Below are 6,000 nucleotides of genomic sequence, written 5' to 3'. Positions count from 1 at the left end.
TTATCATCATACTACTTGCACAACAACGTCCTTTACAGGAAAAACTGCGGAAGCGGCCCCAATACGTACCTCCTTGTCGTGCCATCGGCGCTACCCCACGACATTTTGCGAGCCTGCCATGATGAGCCATGCGCGGGACACCTGGGATTCGCCAAGACTTTAGGCAAGGATACGGCAGAAGTATTACTGGACCTGGCTTTATTCTTCTGTGCAACGGTACATGAAGACCTGCCACGATTGTCAGCGCCGCAAGAAAGCACCAGTTAAACCGACTGGCTTTCTCCATCCTGTGGACCTTCCTCAAGCACCGTTCTAACAAATAGGAATGCATCTACTTGGGCCATTCCCAGTGACCTCTTCGCGCAACAGATGGATAGTCGTCGCTACCGACTACTTAACCCCGTACGCCAAAACCGAAGCTATTTCGCAAGTAAATTCATATGAAGTGGCCAAGTTCTTTGTACGCCACATCGTCCTACGACATGATGCGTCTGTTCTCATCACTGACCGCGGTACAGCATTTACAGCGGAACTTATGCAGGATGTTCTCCAGCTGACGCATAGCTCTCACCGCAGGAACACTGCGTATCAACCTCAAACCAATGGATTAACGGAACGTCTGAACAGAACACTGGCTGATATGCTCTCCGTGTATGTCGACGTAGAGCACAAGACGTGGGACGCGATCTTACCCTATGTGACTTTCGAGTATAACGCTGCTGTACAGGAGACTACACAGTTTACGGCGTTCGAACTTGTATACGGGCGCCACATCAGGTCAACACTTGACGCCATGCTACCTCTGGCTGGCTGATAATAGCCCGACCAGCGAACACGTAGAAGAGTTCGTACAAATAGCCGAAGAGGCACGCCAGCTTGCTCAGCGTCGTATCCAGAGCCAACAGCATACTACCACCCTTCGATACAACCAGGATCGACGCGACATCCATTACAATATCCACGGCTGCGTGTGGATCTGGACGCCCATCCGCCGCCGTGGACTCTCAGAAAAGTTGATCCGCCGGTATTTTGGTCCCTACAAGGTTACACGCCACCTCAGTGACGTGACCTACGAAGTGGTCCCCTGCAGTTCTGACCACAGTTCACTCCGTCGTCGTCCTCCCGCTTAAGTTGTTCAGTAGTGCGCATGAAACCATACTATGTGCGTACGTGAATGCCAAGATGCACCTGAGGAGCTCCATTTCTTATGTCACTGAAAGAAATTTTTGACGCAACCGAGACGGTCGCTTTTCTCATGGGAGGCAATTGACACAAAGATGTGGGGCTCCCGCACCGCAGGACAGGCGCGCGCAAAGGTCGGTGCCACTAAATACGATGAAGTGCGTAAGCTGCACGCTCTTGTTCTCGCCCTCCATTAAAGAGAAGCGTATATTTTGCAAGACTCTGTCTCCAATCTACGTTACAATATAGTCCTTGTCGGGTGTGCCATTAAGCTTTATATTGCATGTTTTACACATTACTCATCTGATGCCTTATCAGCGAAGGTTTTTCCCCTGCCTTTCTTGTGAAAAAATGTTTGGGAAGTGCCGAAGTGCATCTACTTTTATTTTTTGTGCATGGCACATGTGCTGTTGGCCTGGAACTGATTCACAATATTAACAGCCGTAGCGCTCAGGGCCCCATGTCACTGAAAATCTAGCAGTGGTGTTGGCGACCTTTTCCATATGAGAAAATTTATCCCGAACCATGCATCCCGATTCATGCAGGCCCTCCACGTGGCATATAGGCGTTACTGAACTCATTAAAATTCTCAAAGTAGAATGTGTCAAAAATTCATAAAGTTTGACTTGCACACAACCTTGAGACATGATAGCATTGGACTGTAATTTGATTATGCGAGAGAACATAATTCTGTTGCGTGGAAACTCAAACACAAACCCCTTTTCCAGCTGCCATTGAAGGTCTGTCTTAGAAGTGGCACGCCCCAGAAAGCTCGCCTTCGTGCATAGCGTTTGCCACCAGCATTTCCAGGGAAACATTACAGAAGCATAAGCTGCAGCTGCCCGGAAGCGTGAGAAGCAGCCAGGGATCTTTTAACGCTATCGTGTTCCACTCTTAAAGGCGCAGCTTAAGTGTCCTCCAGCCTTTTTTTGCCCTGTTTGGGGACTGCCTTCTTGAAGGTGTTGCTTTGTTTCCTTTCTGCTGTAGGGCGAATGCAATATCTGCTTTGAACAACAGCAAAGCCGCGTTTTGATTGCACTTGATGCTGGCTGCACTAGCGCGGCATCTCTCCTGAACACTATCCAACAGTTTACTATAATGGTATCACTGAAGTAGAATACACGGGACACCTTCGTGTACCACTTCATCTACCTCGAAGTAATATCCCACAGCTATATGATCCTTAACATCCACCACTTTCTTGGATTCATTTCAGATAGCTGGAATGTACAGACTAAAAAAACTCGGAAGTGCTTGCACTCTTTGGAGAATTTTGTATGAGCATTTTCAGGCTAGTCTGGTGACGCCAAAAAATACTGGCTCTCCTGTTATCAAGAGTAGAAGCATGAAATGGCTGCCGACAAAGCAGATTGATTGTAGATGATGCTAGCCACAATCTTAAAATGGGTGTAGCGCCCATTCGCAACGGCACACCCCACCCCACCGCACCACCCAACTGTACACTGCTCCATATGGAAGCAAGTTTCCTGTCAAAGACAGAACCCCATTGCAAGTCTCGTCTCGGTCCACCAGATGCGCCGTGGACCTCGCGGACTGCTGGCATTGAAAAGAGTACAAGCAACTGTGTCTCAGTGCCAAAAAATGACAATCAAGTGTACAGTGTCTTGTATCTGCCTCTGAACGTCACTATTAGAAGTGACAAATAAAACTTCAGCATACTAGAAGTTACAGCTTGAGTGATATTGTGAGCAAATATTTAGAACTCAGAAGCAATATTTTCTGTAACATGTTTGGGAAGTAACTAGCATATGTATTGCAGTCTTGGCTGTTTGCCCGGATGAGCTGGTTTGAGTGCCAGGATAATGGATCTGGCTTTTGGTTCATTGAAGGTGGCTGACATGAGCTAAAACATTTCATGCTTAAAATGTCTGCAGCAGCGGCACTGCTCGGTTAGTCAAGGACCTCATTTCATGGCCTTCATTCTGACACCTTCGAACACTGTTTCTGCCTTTGTAGCACTTCCTAGAAAATATCCTTCAAATTCTTATTTGAAAGAACCATGCATCAACTTTGGCGTATTTCTCAAACTGTACGAGCAGAATTGTTGCTGATTTCATACATACAACCTGTAAATCAATAAAGCAGAATTGTTAGTTGAAATATGTAATCCAAATCAAGGAGCCATTCTCAAGACGATGTTCCCGCTGGCACTGATGCGTGGCATTACTGGCGTTGGTGAAATCTTTATTCTACATTATAAAGCATGAAACAGTCACACGTGCTCTTCTTTCCTTCTTTTTTGAGCTTTGCTGTTTCAAGAAGCTTTGCACTTTGAGTGGCAGCAGCCTGATTGACATAACTTCTGACTCACGTATTTAACATTTTTGCACAGATTGGTCAAGGAGTAGCCAGATTTTGAGAAGTACATCTTTAGCAGAGTCTATAGGTGCTGGATTTTGGTGTGAAGAGAGACAAGCAGCTTCATAGCTTCCCTCCTCTCTTGTCATTGTGTCGGCAAACTGCAATGAAAACTCTCGAAACAGTATATTCGTTAATGAGGAATCTTTGCAACGCACATTGTGAAGCACATGCCGATGAATTGCTTCAACCTTTTACATTAAACAAATTATGCCATGCGCTGTCGAGAGACAAATAAAGCTGTGCACATTAAAAATTAACAATAATCTCCGCAGTTTGTGAAGTGATTGAGATATTGTTACCCAGTACCTTCAACAAAGATGTTATGGGAAACAGTGCAAGGAAGTAGCATACTTAAACTAATTGCAGGTATTTGGCGGAGTTGTATGGGAGACAATATAGCCAACCAATTTTCCTCTAATGCATGTGAGCTTTGTGATCTTCATGGTGTAATGTAATCTTTTCAGGTAGCGGATAAAGAATGTGTGGCAACATGAAATGGCCTTTGACGACACAGGCGAGTAGTGAATGCCACACTTCAGTTCTAATTAAAGTGACATCAGCACAGAGCATGTATGCTACGACCAAGTTGGGTCCATACTTTGGATTACCGTGTACAGTGTCACTCTCTTCTGCATTGCAGAGATGGAAGCCAGTGTTTCCTTGCTGTTGACATTTCAATTTATTATATTTTCATGTTTTCATGCTCTGCATAATGCAGCCAGAGGTTGCACGGTCTTGAAATGAAGACTACTTTTTGTGTTTTCAAGATAAAATTTTGGCTATAATAAACGGAATTTCCAAAAAACAAATTTTATTTTTGGCCTGCCTTCTTTTGGGTGATCAGACATGGGAGCCATTGAGGCATCATGGCTCATACGTGCTCCCTTTATGCTTGAGAGGTGTGTGTACAATGCTCCTTGCATGTTGAAAAAAAATGGAGACCACCCATAATTGGTCTTGGTTTGCTTTCTTAGCCACAAGTGTTATATGAAAATATAGCTGCTTTTTCTAACTCTTTCTGGCGGTGCGTTTTATATACATACAAATTATGATGGACGTGCATGTTCAGTGTGATTCCAGGAACAAGAAACTTTACTGGAAGATCCTTTGCAAGAGATGCAAGTGCTTGCCCATTTCATGAAAAAAAGGCTTTGTTTTCATTGTATACAGTAAGCTAAGGGTCAGGCGGACTTGATCACAAAAGCAAAGAGAGAAATTGGTTGACAGAGAAATGCAAACCCTGCTGACCATATCGTAACTGTCTAGCGCATAGACGACACCTGCACATTGGCCAACAGCATGGGAAAGGAGAAGGGATGGAAAGGTTAAAGAGATTGCCATGAAGCACATGTGGTGAAAAGGAGAATGAAGCAAAATTGGTAGTATTCAGAAAAAGCTAGATATTCTTGATGAGAAAACTGAAACATTGGACAAATAATTAATAGCAACCTTTATCAAGTCTTACCACCGTATTCAGCAATACATCTTGAAGCTCATGCTTGACTTGATATAAATGACGCATGGTGTGAACGCGCCCAAGATACTCATCGCATTTCTTTTGATGTGTTCACGACAGGCGTCATTTAAATGGAGTCAAGCATGGGCTTCAAGTTAAGATGCATTTCTGAATACGGGGGTTAGTGTTATGGCATGGTGAGGCTCTCTGGAATGAAGACTTCATGAACTAGAGAATAGATGTGCCCGTGACAACCTACCTTTACGTATTATCGCAGACATCTGAATCACAGGAGCAGTCTGAAGCACGTGGTAGGTTTGTGAAGCCTTTCCGAGAAACCTGCATGGGTTTTCTCTGTAACAGTTTGCTACAATCGGGTGTATGACTCATTTTACCTGATCACCTTGCATATTTCTACACAATGCTTTCGTCATTACTGTTCAGATTCATTAGAGTTCAGTGGTTCTTGTTAAACAAAATGGAGCCATGAGAAAAGAAGGAAAAAGGGAATTTTTAGGCATTGAGAAGGCAATACAGGAATGAATGTCCAAAGAGGCACTTGTAGGCAGGATAACTGCAAGATTACCTTGTTTACATGTCCATAGTTTGTGCTTACAAAGAAGGCAGAAGAAGGATGCCAGGAAAAAATAAGCATTTCGTGTGAGGTTCCTCTCATTAGGAAGCTGTTTACAATGATGAGAGCCAATACAAGAAGCGTGGTCCTAATGAATGGACACATTCTCCCAGTTGCAATTCATAGTTTAAGTAAGATTTTGAGGGACTTCAATCGCACCTCAAAAAGAAGTCCATGATCAATAAACAGTGCAGGAAGCCAGTATAATAGTTTTCATTTACAGTGAGTTGGCCCTAGGATATGATCCAGTTTGCATCTTCAATCTATTGATTGGCTACTATTGATCTGTACAATAAGCGCAGCACGCATACAGAACAACACGCAGTCCCATTTATGCCTTGGGCCT

Source organism: Dermacentor albipictus, unplaced genomic scaffold (assembly GCF_038994185.2).
Source record: "Dermacentor albipictus isolate Rhodes 1998 colony unplaced genomic scaffold, USDA_Dalb.pri_finalv2 scaffold_13, whole genome shotgun sequence".
NCBI classification, from domain to species: domain Eukaryota; kingdom Metazoa; phylum Arthropoda; class Arachnida; order Ixodida; family Ixodidae; genus Dermacentor; species Dermacentor albipictus.
This window is presented reverse-complemented; position numbering follows the sequence as displayed.